This window comes from Leptodactylus fuscus, chromosome 5, assembly GCF_031893055.1.
Source record: "Leptodactylus fuscus isolate aLepFus1 chromosome 5, aLepFus1.hap2, whole genome shotgun sequence".
NCBI lineage: Eukaryota > Metazoa > Chordata > Amphibia > Anura > Leptodactylidae > Leptodactylus > Leptodactylus fuscus.
Genome location: NC_134269.1, coordinates 12,109,179 through 12,121,966, shown reverse-complemented (window position 1 = coordinate 12,121,966; position 12,788 = coordinate 12,109,179). Strand labels below are relative to the sequence as shown.

Below are 12,788 nucleotides of genomic sequence, written 5' to 3'. Positions count from 1 at the left end.
CCCGATTTTGAATCCAGTCAGGGGTTTCCTGCAGCGTGTACTTGGAGGGATGTGAGGACTGAGTTGGGGTGCAATTTAGGCTCAATTTCCAGTCAGAGTGAGTGAGGGAGTAAGTTGACCCTTGAAAGACGCACCCAATTCACGTGCTAGTATGGCTCGTACGTGACCATACCTGTCTCTGTCTGACGGCCAAGCACCTTCGGCAAGAGGCTTTCCCAACGGTTTTGTGCCTTGTCTTCGAAGACCGGAAACAGTTAGCCCAACTCCAGATTTCCGTCAAGCCCCTTAAACTGTACGTTCCAAACCACACCAATTATTTTCAGACTGGGGTGTGCTGTGATGGCTGAGTGGTTAAGGCGTTGGACTCAAAATCCAATGGGGTCTCCCCTCAAAGGTTCAAATCCTGTTCACAGCAGAGTCTTTTGTACTGATAAACAGATCACACCTTCCAGAAAGCTGTAAAGTCAACTTTCTCTTTAAGAAAAATGCAAAACCTAACATTCAAATAAAAGAAGGAAAGCCCTTCAATCAACAACACTTTGGTCCTACAATATCCTATAATCCAACCCAAACAGAATGCAATCTTAAAAGAACGACAATCTATGCGTTGTAGAGGATTAGGCGCTTCCAACTTCCCTCTCGAAAACCTCAGCTCAGACTCGTCTCTGTCGGAAAGGCAACCGTTTGTTCAAAGAGCCCCACCCCGCAGATCAGTCAATAAAACAAATTCTAAATCTAGATTAAAGCCCCAGCTCTAAACTAGAAATTCTAGAAGAGGTTTTAGAAAAGCTCAGAAGATGTGTTAGCTGTGATGACCGAGTGGTTAAGGCGTTGGACTTGAAATCCAATGGGGTCTCCCCGCACAGGTTCAAATCCTGTTCACAGCGTAGTGTTTTCTGTGGATAAAGAGATCAAGCCTTCCAGAAAACTAGAAAGCCAACTTTAAGAAAAAGGCAAAACTAAAAAACGGTAAAAGAAAAGGAAAGCCCTACATCTGCGAAAACTTTGGTCCTGCCCTGCCCCGGAATGCAATTCAAACAGTACACTACCTTACAGGAACTAAACTCTATGTGTTGTAGAGGATTAGACCTTTCCAAATTCCCTCTCTGGAACCTCAGCTCAGACCCTTCTGTGTTCCTAAGGCAAGCGGTTGATCACAGAGTCCTAGCCCACAGCTCAGTCAGAACTTTAGAGTCCTAAATCTAGATTAAAGCTCCAGCTCTAAAAGTGGAAATTCCAGTAGACGCTTGAGAATGTACTTGCATGAGCTGTGATGGCCGAGTGGTTAAGGCGTTGGACTTGAAATCCAATGGGGTCTCCCCGCACAGGTTCAAATCCTGTTCACAGCGGAGTCTTTTAAATGCTTCAAGAGATCCGACCTTCTAGAAAACAAAATAACGTCGACTTGAAAAGTGAGAAAATGCTGACTAGGGAAAATCAAAAAAGTCATTCATCTCTGCCTCTCTGCTCTTACCCTAACCCATAATCCAATCAAGGAGAGGTTGAAAATTGCAGCAACTCATGTAACAACTCTGGAAGTCAGCTGACAAAGCTGGATGTCGGCCATATTTCTCCTCCAAGCTTCCTGTAAACAAAGAACTCTAAGTATCACGTTTATTCTGGATTTCTCCTGTTATGTTTACAACTGTTTGCTTGTTTGTCCTCTTTTACTTGCCTTTACTTTTTATATATAGAGAACACTGAACCCTTTAGGTATGAAATTGTTAAATTTAAGGACACTTTGTCTTTGCTCTATGAACCCATGGCCTTTTTGAAGTGTGTTTGCATCTGACTGCTGGATGCGATAAATGTGTGTCTGGGATTCCTATTGCTCCCGATTTTGAATCCAGTCAGGGGTTTCCTGCAGCGTGTACTTGGAGGGATGTGAGGACTGAGTTGGGGTGCAATTTAGGCTCAATTTCCAGTCAGAGTGAGTGAGGGAGTAAGTTGACCCTTGAAAGACGCACCCAATTCACGTGCTAGTATGGCTCGTACGTGACCATACCTGTCTCTGTCTGACGGCCAAGCACCTTCGGCAAGAGGCTTTCCCAACGGTTTTGTGCCTTGTCTTCGAAGACCGGAAACAGTTAGCCCAACTCCAGATTTCCGTCAAGCCCCTTAAACTGTACGTTCCAAACCACACCAATTATTTTCAGACTGGGGTGTGCTGTGATGGCTGAGTGGTTAAGGCGTTGGACTCAAAATCCAATGGGGTCTCCCCTCAAAGGTTCAAATCCTGTTCACAGCAGAGTCTTTTGTACTGATAAACAGATCACACCTTCCAGAAAGCTGTAAAGTCAACTTTCTCTTTAAGAAAAATGCAAAACCTAACATTCAAATAAAAGAAGGAAAGCCCTTCAATCAACAACACTTTGGTCCTACAATATCCTATAATCCAACCCAAACAGAATGCAATCTTAAAAGAACGACAATCTATGCGTTGTAGAGGATTAGGCGCTTCCAACTTCCCTCTCGAAAACCTCAGCTCAGACTCGTCTCTGTCGGAAAGGCAACCGTTTGTTCAAAGAGCCCCACCCCGCAGATCAGTCAATAAAACAAATTCTAAATCTAGATTAAAGCCCCAGCTCTAAACTAGAAATTCTAGAAGAGGTTTTAGAAAAGCTCAGAAGATGTGTTAGCTGTGATGACCGAGTGGTTAAGGCGTTGGACTTGAAATCCAATGGGGTCTCCCCGCACAGGTTCAAATCCTGTTCACAGCGGAGTCTTTTAAATGCTTCAAGAGATCCGACCTTCTAGAAAACAAAATAACGTCGACTTGAAAAGTGAGAAAATGCTGACTAGGGAAAATCAAAAAAGTCATTCATCTCTGCCTCTCTGCTCTTACCCTAACCCATAATCCAATCAAGGAGAGGTTGAAAATTGCAGCAACTCATGTAACAACTCTGGAAGTCAGCTGACAAAGCTGGATGTCGGCCATATTTCTCCTCCAAGCTTCCTGTAAACAAAGAACTCTAAGTATCACGTTTATTCTGGATTTCGCCTGTTATACTTACAACTGTTTTCTTGTTTGTCCTCTTTTACTTGCCTTTACTTTTTATATATAGAGAACACTGAACCCTTTAGGTATGAAATTGTTAAATTTAAGGACACTTTGTGTTTGCTCTATGAACCCATGGCCTTTTTGAAGTGTGTTTGCATCTGACTGCTGGATGCGATAAATGTGTGTCTGGGATTCCTATTGCTCCCGATTTTGAATCCAGTCAGGGGTTTCCTGCAGCGTGTACTTGGAGGGATGTGAGGACTGAGTTGGGGTGCAATTTAGGTTCAATTTGCAGTCAGAGCGAGTGCGGGAGTAAGTTGACCCTTGAAAGCCGCACCCAATTCACGTGCTAGTATGGCTCGTACGTGACCATACCTGTCTCTGTCTGTCGGACAAGCACCTTCGGCAAGAGGCTTTCCCAACGGTTTTGTGCCTTGTCTTCGAAGACCGGAAACAGTTAGCCCAACTCCAGATTTCCGTCAAGCCCCTTAAACTGTACGTTCCAAACCACACCAATTATTTTCAGACTGGGGTGTGCTGTGATGGCCGAGTGGTTAAGGCGTTGGACTCGCAAATCCAATGGGGTCTCCCCGCACATGTTCAAATCCTGTTCACAGCGGAGTCTTTTGTACTGATAAAGAGATCACACCTTCCAGAAAGCTGTAAAGTCAACTTTCTCTTTAAGAAAAATGCAAAACCTAACGTTCAAATAAAAGAAGGAAAGCCCTTCAATCATCAACATTTTGGTCTTACAATATCCTATAATCCAACCCAAACAGAATGCAATCTTAAAAGAACGACACTCTATGCGTTGTAGAGGATTAGGCGCTTCCAACTTCCCTCTCGAAAACCTCAGCTCAGACTCGTCTCTGTCGGAAAGGCAACCGTTTGTTCAAAGAGCCCCACCCCGCAGATCAGTCAATAAAACAAATTCTAAATCTAGATTAAAGCCCCAGCTCTAAACTAGAAATTCTAGAAGAGGTTTTAGAAAAGCTCAGAAGATGTGTTAGCTGTGATGGCCGAGTGGTTAAGGCGTTGGACTTGAAATCCAATGGGGTCTCCCCGCACAGGTTCAAATCCTGTTCACTGCGTAGTGTTTTGTGTGGATAAAGAGATCAAGCCTTCCAGAAAACTAGAAAGCCAACTTTAAGAAAAAGGCAAAACTAAAAAACGGTAACAGAAAAGGAAAGCCCTACATCTGCGAAAACTTTGGTCCTGCACTGCCCCGGAATGCAATTCAAACAGTACACTACCTTACAGGAACTAAACTCTATGTGTTGTAGAGGATTAGACCTTTTCAAATTCCCTCTCTGGAACCTCAGCTCAGACCCTTCTGTGTTCCTAAGGCAAGCGGTTGATCACAGAGTCCTAGCCCACAGCTCAGTCAGAACTTTAGAGTCCTAAATCTAGATTAAAGCTCCAGCTCTAAAAGTGGAAATTCCAGTAGACGCTTGAGAATGTACTTGCATGAGCTGTGATGGCCGAGTGGTTAAGGCGTTGGACTTGAAATCCAATGGGGTCTCCCCGCACAGGTTCAAATCCTGTTCACAGCGGAGTCTTTTAAATGCTTCAAGAGATCCGACCTTCTAGAAAACAAAATAACGTCGACTTGAAAAGTGAGAAAATGCTGACTAGGGAAAATCAAAAAAGTCATTCATCTCTGCCTCTCTGCTCTTACCCTAACCCATAATCCAATCAAGGAGAGGTTGAAAATTGCAGCAACTCATGTAACAACTCTGGAAGTCAGCTGACAAAGCTGGATGTCGGCCATATTTCTCCTCCAAGCTTCCTGTAAACAAAGAACTCTAAGTATCACGTTTATTCTGGATTTCTCCTGTTATGTTTACAACTGTTTGCTTGTTTGTCCTCTTTTACTTGCCTTTACTTTTTATATATAGAGAACACTGAACCCTTTAGGTATGAAATTGTTAAATTTAAGGACACTTTGTGTTTGCTCTATGAACCCATGGCCTTTTTGAAGTGTGTTTGCATCTGACTGCTGGATGCGATAAATGTGTGTCTGGGATTCCTATTGCTCCCGATTTTGAATCCAGTCAGGGGTTTCCTGCAGCGTGTACTTGGAGGGATGTGAGGACTGAGTTGGGGTGCAATTTAGGCTCAGTTTGCAGTCAGAGTGAGTGAGGGAGTAAGTTGACCCTTGAAAGCCGCACCCAATTCACGTGCTAGTATGGCTCGTACGTGACCATACCTGTCTCTGTCTGTCGGCCAAGCACCTTCGGCAAGAGGCTTTCCCAACGGTTTTGTGCCTTGTCTTCGAAGACCGGAAACAGTTAGCCCAACTCCAGATTTCCGTCAAGCCCCTTAAACTGTACGTTCCAAACCACACCAATTATTTTCAGATTGGGGTGTGCTGTGATGGCCGAGTGGTTAAGGCGTTGGACTCGAAATCCAATGGGGTCTCCCCGCACAGATTCAAATCCTGTTCACAGCGGAGTCTTTTGTACTGATAAACAGATCACACCTTCCAGAAAGCTGTAAAGTCAACTTTCTCTTTAAGAAAAATGCAAAACCTAACATTCAAATAAAAGAAGGAAAGCCCTTCAATCATCAACACTTTGGTCCTACAATATCCTATAATCCAACCCAAACAGAATGCAATCTTAAAAGAACGACACTCTATGCGTTGTAGAGGATTAGGCGCTTCCAACTTCCCTCTCGAAAACCTCAGCTCAGACTCGTCTCTGTCGGAAAGGCAACCGTTTGTTCAAAGAGCCCCACCCCGCAGATCAGTCAATAAAACAAATTCTAAATCTATATTAAAGCCCCAGCTCTAAACTAGAAATTCTAGAAGAGGTTTTAGAAAAGCTCAGAAGATGTGTTAGCTGTGATGGCCGAGTGGTTAAGGCTTTGGACTTGAAATCCTATGGGGTCTCCCAGCACAGGTTCAAATCCTGTTCACAGCGGAGTGTTTTGTGTGGATAAAGAGATCAAGCCTTCCAGAAAACTAGAAAGCCAACTTTAAGAAAAAGGCAAAACTAAAAAACGGTAACAGAAAAGGAAAGCCCTACATCTGCGAAAACTTTGGTCCTGCACTGCCCCGGAATGCAATTCAAACAGTACACTACCTTACAGGAACTAAACTCTATGTGTTGTAGAGGATTAGACCTTTCCAAATTCCCTCTCTGGAACCTCAGCTCAGACCCTTCTGTGTTCCTAAGGCAAGCGGTTGATCACAGAGTCCTAGCCCACAGCTCAGTCAGAACTTTAGAGTCCTAAATCTAGATTAAAGCTCCAGCTCTAAAAGTGGAAATTCCAGTAGACGCTTGAGAACGTACTTGCATGAGCTGTGATGGCCGAGTGGTTAAGGCGTTGGACTTGAAATCCAATGGGGTCTCCCCGCACAGGTTCAAATCCTGTTCACAGCGGAGTCTTTTAAATGCTTCAAGAGATCCGACCTTCTAGAAAACAAAATAACGTCGACTTGAAAAGTGAGAAAATGCTGACTAGGGAAAATCAAAAAAGTCATTCATCTCTGCCTCTCTGCTCTTACCCTAACCCATAATCCAATCAAGGAGAGGTTGAAAATTGCAGCAACTCATGTAACAACTCTGGAAGTCAGCTGACAAAGCTGGATGTCGACCATATTTCTCCTCCAAGCTTCCTGTAACCAAAGAACTCTAAGTATCACGTTTATTCTGGATTTCTCCTCTTATGTTTACAACTGTTTGCTTGTTTGTCCTCTTTTACTTGCCTTTACTTTTTATATATAGAGAACACTGAACCCTTTAGGTATGAAATTGTTAAATTTAAGGACACTTTGTGTTTGCTCTATGAACCCATGGCCTTTTTGAAGTGTGTTTGCATCTGACTGCTGGATGCGATAATGTGTGTCTGGGATTCCTATTGCTCCCGATTTTGAATCCAGTCAGGGGTTTCCTGCAGCGTGTACTTGGAGGGATGTGAGGACTGAGTTGGGGTGCAATTTAGGCTCAATTTGCAGTCAGAGTGAGTGAGGGAGTAAGTTGACCCTTGAAAGCCGCACCCAATTCACGTGCTAGTATGGCTCGTACGTGACCATACCTGTCTCTGTCTGTCGGCCAAGCACCTTCGGCAAGAGGCTTTCCCAACGGTTTTGTGCCTTGTCTTCGAAGACCGGAAACAGTTAGCCCAACTCCAGATTTCCATCAAGCCCCTTAAACTGTACGTTCCAAACCACACCAATTATTTTCAGACTGGGGTGTGCTGTGATGGCCGAGTGGTTAAGGTGTTGGACTCGAAATCCAATAGGGTCTCCCCGCACAGGTTCAAATCCTGTTCACAGTGGAGTCTTTTGTACTGATAAACAGATCACACCTTCCAGAAAGCTGTAAAGTCAACTTTCTCTTTAAGAAAAATGCAAAACCTAACATTCAAATAAAAGAAGGAAAGCCCTTCAATCATCAACACTTTGGTCCTACAATATCCTATAATCCAACCCAAACAGAATGCAATCTTAAAAGAACGACACTCTATGCGTTGTAAAGGATTAGGCGCTTTCAACTTCCCTCTCGAAAACCTCAGCTCAGACTCGTCTCTGTCGGAAAGGCAACCGTTTGTTCAAAGAGCCCCACCCCGCAGATCAGTCAATAAAACAAATTCTAAATCTAGATTAAAGCCCCAGCTCTAAACTAGAAATTCTAGAAGAGGTTTTAGAAAAGCTCAGAAGATGTGTTAGCTGTGATGGCCGAGTGGTTAAGGCGTTGGACTTGAAATCCAATGGGGTCTCCCCACACAGGTTCATAATCCTGTTCACAGCGTAGTGTTTTGTGTGGATAAAGAGATCAAGCCTTCCAGAAAACTAGAAAGCCAACTTTAAGAAAAAGGCAAAACTAAAAAAATGGTAACAGAAAAGGAAAGCCCTACATCTGCGAAAACTTTGGTCCTGCACTGCCCCGAAATGCAATTCAAACAGTACACTACCTTACAGGAACTAAACTCTATGTGTTGTAGAGGATTAGACCTTTCCAAATTCCCTCTCTGGAACCTCAGCTCAGACCCTTCTCTGTTCCTAAGGCAAGCGGTTGATCACAGAGTCCTAGCCCACAGCTCAGTCAGAACTTTAGAGTCCTAAATCTAGATTAAAGCTCCAGCTCTAAAAGTGGAAATTCCAGTAGACGCTTGAGAATGTACTTGCATGAGCTGTGATGGCCGAGTGGTTAAGGCGTTGGACTTGAAATCCAATGGGGTCTCCCCGCACAGGTTCAAATCCTGTTCACAGCGGAGTCTTTTAAATGCTTCAAGAGATCCGACCTTCTAGAAAACAAAATAGCGTCGACTTGAAAAGTGAGAAAATGCTGACTAGGGAAAATCAAAAAAGTCATTCATCTCTGCCTCTCTGCTCTTACCCTAACCCATAATCCAATCAAGGAGAGGTTGAAAATTGCAGCAACTCATGTAACAACTCTGGAAGTCAGCTGACAAAGCTGGATGTCGGCCATATTTCTCCTCCAAGCTTCCTGTAAACAAAGAACTCTAAGTATCACGTTTATTCTGGATTTCTCCTGTTATGTTTACAACTGTTTGCTTGTTTGTCCTCTTTTACTTGCCTTTACTTTTTATATATAGAGAACACTGAACCCTTTAGGTATGAAATTGTTACATTTAAGGACACTTTGTGTTTGCTCTATGAACCCATGGCCTTTTTGAAGTGTGTTTGCATCTGACTGCTGGATGCGATAAATGTGTGTCTGGGATTCCTATTGCTCCCGATTTTGAATCCAGTCAGGGGTTTCCTGCAGCGTGTACTTGGAGGGATGTGAGGACTGAGTTGGGGTGCAATTTAGGCTCAATTTGCAGTCAGAGTGAGTGAGGGAGTAAGTTGACCCTCGAAAGCCGCACCCAATTCACGTGCTAGTATGGCTCGTACGTGACCATACCTGTCTCTGTCTGTCGGCCAAGCACCTTCGGCAAGAGGCTTTCCCAACGGTTTTGTGCCTTGTCTTCGAAGACCGGAAACAGTTAGCCCAACTCCAGATTTCCGTCAAGCCCCTTAAACTGTACGTTCCAAACCACACCAATTATTTTCAGACTGGGGTGCGCTGTGATGGCCGAGTGGTTAAGGCGTTGGACTCGAAATCCAATGGGGTCTCCCCGCACATGTTCAAATCCTGTTCACAGCGGAGTCTTTTGTACTGATAAACAGATCACACCTTCCAGAAAGCTGTAAAGTCAACTTTCTCTTTAAGAAAAATGCAAAACCTAACATTCAAATAAAAGAAGGAAAGCCCTTCAATCATCAACACTTTGGTCCTACAATATCCTATAATCCAACCCAAACAGAATGCAATCTTAAAAGAACGACACTCTATGCGTTGTAGAGGATTAGACGCTTCCAACTTCCCTCTCGAAAACCTCAGCTCAGACTCGTCTCTGTCGGAAAGGCAACCGTTTGTTCAAAGAGCCCCACCCCGCAGATCAGTCAATAAAACAAATTCTAAATCTAGATTAAAGCCCCAGCTCTAAACTAGAAATTCTAGAAGAGGTTTTAGAAAAGCTCAGAAGATGTGTTAGCTGTGATGGCCGAGTGGTTAAGGCGTTGGACTTGAAATCCAATGGGGTCTCCCCGCACAGGTTCAAATCCTGTTCACAGCGTAGTGTTTTGTGTGGATAAAGAGATCAAGCCTTCCAGAAAACTAGAAAGCCAACTTTAAGAAAAAGGCAAAACTAAAAAACGGTAACAGAAAAGGAAAGCCCTACATCTGCGAAAACTTTGGTCCTGCACTGCCCCGAAATGCAATTCAAACAGTACACTACCTTACAGGAACTAAACTCTATGTGTTGTAGAGGATTAGACCTTTCCAAATTCCCTCACTGGAACCTCAGCTCAGACCCTTCTCTGTTCCTAAGGCAAGCGGTTGATCACAGAGTCCTAACCCACAGCTCAGTCAGAACTTTAGAGTCCTAAATCTAGATTAAAGCTCCAGCTCTAAAAGTGGAAATTCCAGTAGACGCTTGAGAACGTACTTGCATGAGCTGTGATGGCCGAGTGGTTAAGGCGTTGGACTTGAAATCCAATGGGGTCTCCCCGCACAGGTTCAAATCCTGTTCACAGCGTAGTGTTTCGTGTGGATAAAGAGGTCAAGCCTTCCAGAAAACTAGAAAGCCAACTTTAAGAAAAAGGCAAAACTGAAAAACGGTAACAGAAAAGGAAAGCCCTACATCTGCGAAAACTTTGGTCCTGCACTGCCCTGGAATGCAATTCAAACAGTACACTACCTTACAGGAACTAAACTCTATGTGTTGTAGAGGATTAGACCTTTCCAAATTCCCTCTCTGGAACCTCAGCTCAGACCCTTCTGTGTTCCTAAGGCAAGCGGTTGATCACAGAGTCCTAGCCCACAGCTCAGTCAGAACTTTAGAGTCCTAAATCTAGATTAAAGCTCCAGCTCTAAAAGTGGAAATTCCAGTAGACGCTTGAGAATGTACTTGCATGAGCTGTGATGGCCGAGTGGTTAAGGCGTTGGACTTGAAATCCAATGGGGTCTCCCCGCACAGGTTCAAATCCTGTTCACAGCGGAGTCTTTTAAATGCTTCAAGAGATCCGACCTTCTAGAAAACAAAATAACGTCGACTTGAAAAGTGAGAAAATGCTGACTAGGGAAAATCAAAAAAGTCATTCATCTCTGCCTCTCTGCCTCTCTGCTCTTACCCTAACCCATAATCCAATCAAGGAGAGGTTGAAAATTGCAGCAACTCATGTAACAACTCTGGAAGTCAGCTGACAAAGCTGGATGTCGGCCATATTTCTCCTCCAAGCTTCCTGTAAACAAAGAACTCTAAGTATCACGTTTATTCTGGATTTCTCCTGTTATGTTTACAACTGTTTGCTTGTTTGTCCTCTTTTACTTGCCTTTACTTTTTATATATAGAGAACACTGAACCCTTTAGGTATGAAATTGTTAAATTTAAGGACACTTTGTGTTTGCTCTATGAACCCATGGCCTTTTTGAAGTGTGTTTGCATCTGACTGCTGGATGCGATAAATGTGTGTCTGGGATTCCTATTGCTCCCGATTTTGAATCCAGTCAGGGGTTTCCTGCAGCGTGTACTTGGAGGGATGTGAGGACTGAGTTGGGGTGCAATTTAGGTTCAATTTGCAGTCAGAGTGAGTGAGGGAGTAAGTTGACCCTTGAAAGCCGCACCCAATTCACATGCTAGTATGGCTCGTACGTGACCATACCTGTCTCTGTCTGACGGCCAAGCACCTTCGGCAAGAGGCTTTCCCAACGGTTTTGTGCCTTGTCTTCGAAGACCGGAAACAGTTAGCCCAACTCCAGATTTCCGTCAAGCCCCTTAAACTGTACGTTCCAAACCACACCAATTATTTTCAGACTGGGGTGTGCTGTGATGGCCGAGTGGTTAAGGCGTTGGACTCGAAATCCAATGGGGTCTCCCCTCAAAGGTTCAAATCCTGCTCACAGCGGAGTCTTTTGTACTGATAAACAGATCACACCTTCCAGAAAGCTGTAAAGTCAACTTTCTCTTTAAGAAAAATGCAAAACCTAACATTCAAATAAAAGAAGGAAAGCTCTTCAATCAACAACACTTTGGTCCTACAATATCCTAAAATCCAACCCAAACAGAATGCAATCTTAAAAGAACGACAATCCATGCGTTGTAGAGGATTAGGCGCTTCCAACTTCCCTCTCGAAAACCTCAGCTCAGACTCGTCTCTGTCGGAAAGGCAACCGTTTGTTCAAAGAGCCCCACCCCGCAGATCAGTCAATAAAACAAATTCTAAATCTAGATTAAAGCCCCAGCTCTAAACTAGAAATTCTAGAAGAGGTTTTAGAAAAGCACAGAAGATGTGTTAGCTGTGATGGCCGAGTGGTTAAGGCGTTGGACTTGAAATCCAATGGGGTCTCCCCGCACAGGTTCAAATCCTGTTCACAGCGTAGTGTTTTGTGTGGATAAAGAGATCAAGCCTTCCAGAAAACTAGAAAGTCAAGTTTAAGAAAAAGGCAAAACTAAAAAACGGTAACAGAAAAGGAAAGCCCTACATCTGCGAAAACTTTGGTCCTGCACTGCCCCGGAATGCAATTCAAACAGTACACTACTTTACAGGAACTAAACTCTATGTGTTGTAGAGGATTAGACCTTTCCAAATTCCCTCTCTGGAACCTCAGCTCAGACCCTTCTGTGTTCCTAAGGCAAGCGGTTGATCACAGAGTCCTAGCCCACAGCTCAGTCAGAACTTTAGAGTCCTAAATCTAGATTAAAGCTCCAGCTCTAAAAGTGGAAATTCCAGTAGACGCTTGAGAATGTACTTGCATGAGCTGTGATGGCCGAGTGGTTAAGGCGTTGGACTTGAAATCCAATGGGGTCTCCCCGCACAGGTTCAAATCCTGTTCACAGCGGAGTCTTTTAAATGCTTCAAGAGATCCGACCTTCTAGAAAACAAAATAACGTCGACTTGAAAAGTGAGAAAATGCTGACTAGGGAAAATCAAAAAAGTCATTCATCTCTGCCTCTCTGCTCTTACCCTAACCCATAATCCAATCAAGGAGAGGTTGAAAATTGCAGCAACTCATGTAACAACTCTGGAAGTCAGCTGACAAAGCTGGAGGTCGGCCATATTTCTCCTCCAAGCTTCCTGTAAACAAAGAACTCTAAGTATCACGTTTATTCTGGATTTCTCCTGTTATGTTTACAACTGTTTGCTTGTTTGTCCTCTTTTACTTGCCTTTACTTTTTATATATAGAGAACACTGAACCCTTTAGGTATGAAATTGTTAAATTTAAGGACACTTTGTGTTTGCTCTATGAACCCATGGCCTTTTTGAAGTGT

General features: G+C 43.7%; 21 non-coding genes across 21 annotated transcripts; all 21 read left to right on the top strand.

Moving 5' to 3' along the window:
- Positions 1-333: 333 nt before the first annotated feature.
- On the top strand, positions 334-415 carry TRNAL-CAA (transfer RNA leucine (anticodon CAA)). Its single transcript has one exon. It is a non-coding gene; the product is annotated as a tRNA-Leu (tRNA).
- Positions 416-805: 390 nt separating this feature from the next.
- Positions 806-887, top strand: TRNAS-UGA (transfer RNA serine (anticodon UGA)). The gene has a single exon. It is a non-coding gene; the product is annotated as a tRNA-Ser (tRNA).
- Positions 888-1,267: 380 nt separating this feature from the next.
- Positions 1,268-1,349, top strand: TRNAS-UGA (transfer RNA serine (anticodon UGA)). The gene has a single exon. It is a non-coding gene; the product is annotated as a tRNA-Ser (tRNA).
- An 817-nt stretch (positions 1,350-2,166) lies between these two features.
- Positions 2,167-2,248, top strand: TRNAL-CAA (transfer RNA leucine (anticodon CAA)). Its single transcript has one exon. It is a non-coding gene; the product is annotated as a tRNA-Leu (tRNA).
- Positions 2,249-2,638: 390 nt separating this feature from the next.
- TRNAS-UGA (transfer RNA serine (anticodon UGA)) lies at positions 2,639-2,720 on the top strand. Its single transcript has one exon. It is a non-coding gene; the product is annotated as a tRNA-Ser (tRNA).
- Positions 2,721-3,537: 817 nt separating this feature from the next.
- TRNAA-CGC (transfer RNA alanine (anticodon CGC)) lies at positions 3,538-3,620 on the top strand. Its single transcript has one exon. It is a non-coding gene; the product is annotated as a tRNA-Ala (tRNA).
- Positions 3,621-4,010: 390 nt separating this feature from the next.
- TRNAS-UGA (transfer RNA serine (anticodon UGA)) lies at positions 4,011-4,092 on the top strand. The gene has a single exon. It is a non-coding gene; the product is annotated as a tRNA-Ser (tRNA).
- Positions 4,093-4,472: 380 nt separating this feature from the next.
- On the top strand, positions 4,473-4,554 carry TRNAS-UGA (transfer RNA serine (anticodon UGA)). Its single transcript has one exon. It is a non-coding gene; the product is annotated as a tRNA-Ser (tRNA).
- An 817-nt stretch (positions 4,555-5,371) lies between these two features.
- On the top strand, positions 5,372-5,453 carry TRNAS-CGA (transfer RNA serine (anticodon CGA)). Its single transcript has one exon. It is a non-coding gene; the product is annotated as a tRNA-Ser (tRNA).
- Positions 5,454-5,843: 390 nt separating this feature from the next.
- TRNAS-UGA (transfer RNA serine (anticodon UGA)) lies at positions 5,844-5,925 on the top strand. The gene has a single exon. It is a non-coding gene; the product is annotated as a tRNA-Ser (tRNA).
- A 380-nt stretch (positions 5,926-6,305) lies between these two features.
- TRNAS-UGA (transfer RNA serine (anticodon UGA)) lies at positions 6,306-6,387 on the top strand. The gene has a single exon. It is a non-coding gene; the product is annotated as a tRNA-Ser (tRNA).
- Positions 6,388-7,203: 816 nt separating this feature from the next.
- On the top strand, positions 7,204-7,285 carry TRNAS-CGA (transfer RNA serine (anticodon CGA)). The gene has a single exon. It is a non-coding gene; the product is annotated as a tRNA-Ser (tRNA).
- A 390-nt stretch (positions 7,286-7,675) lies between these two features.
- Positions 7,676-7,758, top strand: TRNAS-UGA (transfer RNA serine (anticodon UGA)). Its single transcript has one exon. It is a non-coding gene; the product is annotated as a tRNA-Ser (tRNA).
- Positions 7,759-8,139: 381 nt separating this feature from the next.
- Positions 8,140-8,221, top strand: TRNAS-UGA (transfer RNA serine (anticodon UGA)). The gene has a single exon. It is a non-coding gene; the product is annotated as a tRNA-Ser (tRNA).
- An 817-nt stretch (positions 8,222-9,038) lies between these two features.
- Positions 9,039-9,120, top strand: TRNAS-CGA (transfer RNA serine (anticodon CGA)). The gene has a single exon. It is a non-coding gene; the product is annotated as a tRNA-Ser (tRNA).
- A 390-nt stretch (positions 9,121-9,510) lies between these two features.
- Positions 9,511-9,592, top strand: TRNAS-UGA (transfer RNA serine (anticodon UGA)). Its single transcript has one exon. It is a non-coding gene; the product is annotated as a tRNA-Ser (tRNA).
- Positions 9,593-9,972: 380 nt separating this feature from the next.
- Positions 9,973-10,054, top strand: TRNAS-UGA (transfer RNA serine (anticodon UGA)). Its single transcript has one exon. It is a non-coding gene; the product is annotated as a tRNA-Ser (tRNA).
- A 380-nt stretch (positions 10,055-10,434) lies between these two features.
- Positions 10,435-10,516, top strand: TRNAS-UGA (transfer RNA serine (anticodon UGA)). The gene has a single exon. It is a non-coding gene; the product is annotated as a tRNA-Ser (tRNA).
- An 825-nt stretch (positions 10,517-11,341) lies between these two features.
- TRNAS-CGA (transfer RNA serine (anticodon CGA)) lies at positions 11,342-11,423 on the top strand. The gene has a single exon. It is a non-coding gene; the product is annotated as a tRNA-Ser (tRNA).
- Positions 11,424-11,813: 390 nt separating this feature from the next.
- On the top strand, positions 11,814-11,895 carry TRNAS-UGA (transfer RNA serine (anticodon UGA)). The gene has a single exon. It is a non-coding gene; the product is annotated as a tRNA-Ser (tRNA).
- Positions 11,896-12,275: 380 nt separating this feature from the next.
- TRNAS-UGA (transfer RNA serine (anticodon UGA)) lies at positions 12,276-12,357 on the top strand. The gene has a single exon. It is a non-coding gene; the product is annotated as a tRNA-Ser (tRNA).
- The last annotated feature ends 431 nt before the right edge of the window (positions 12,358-12,788 follow it).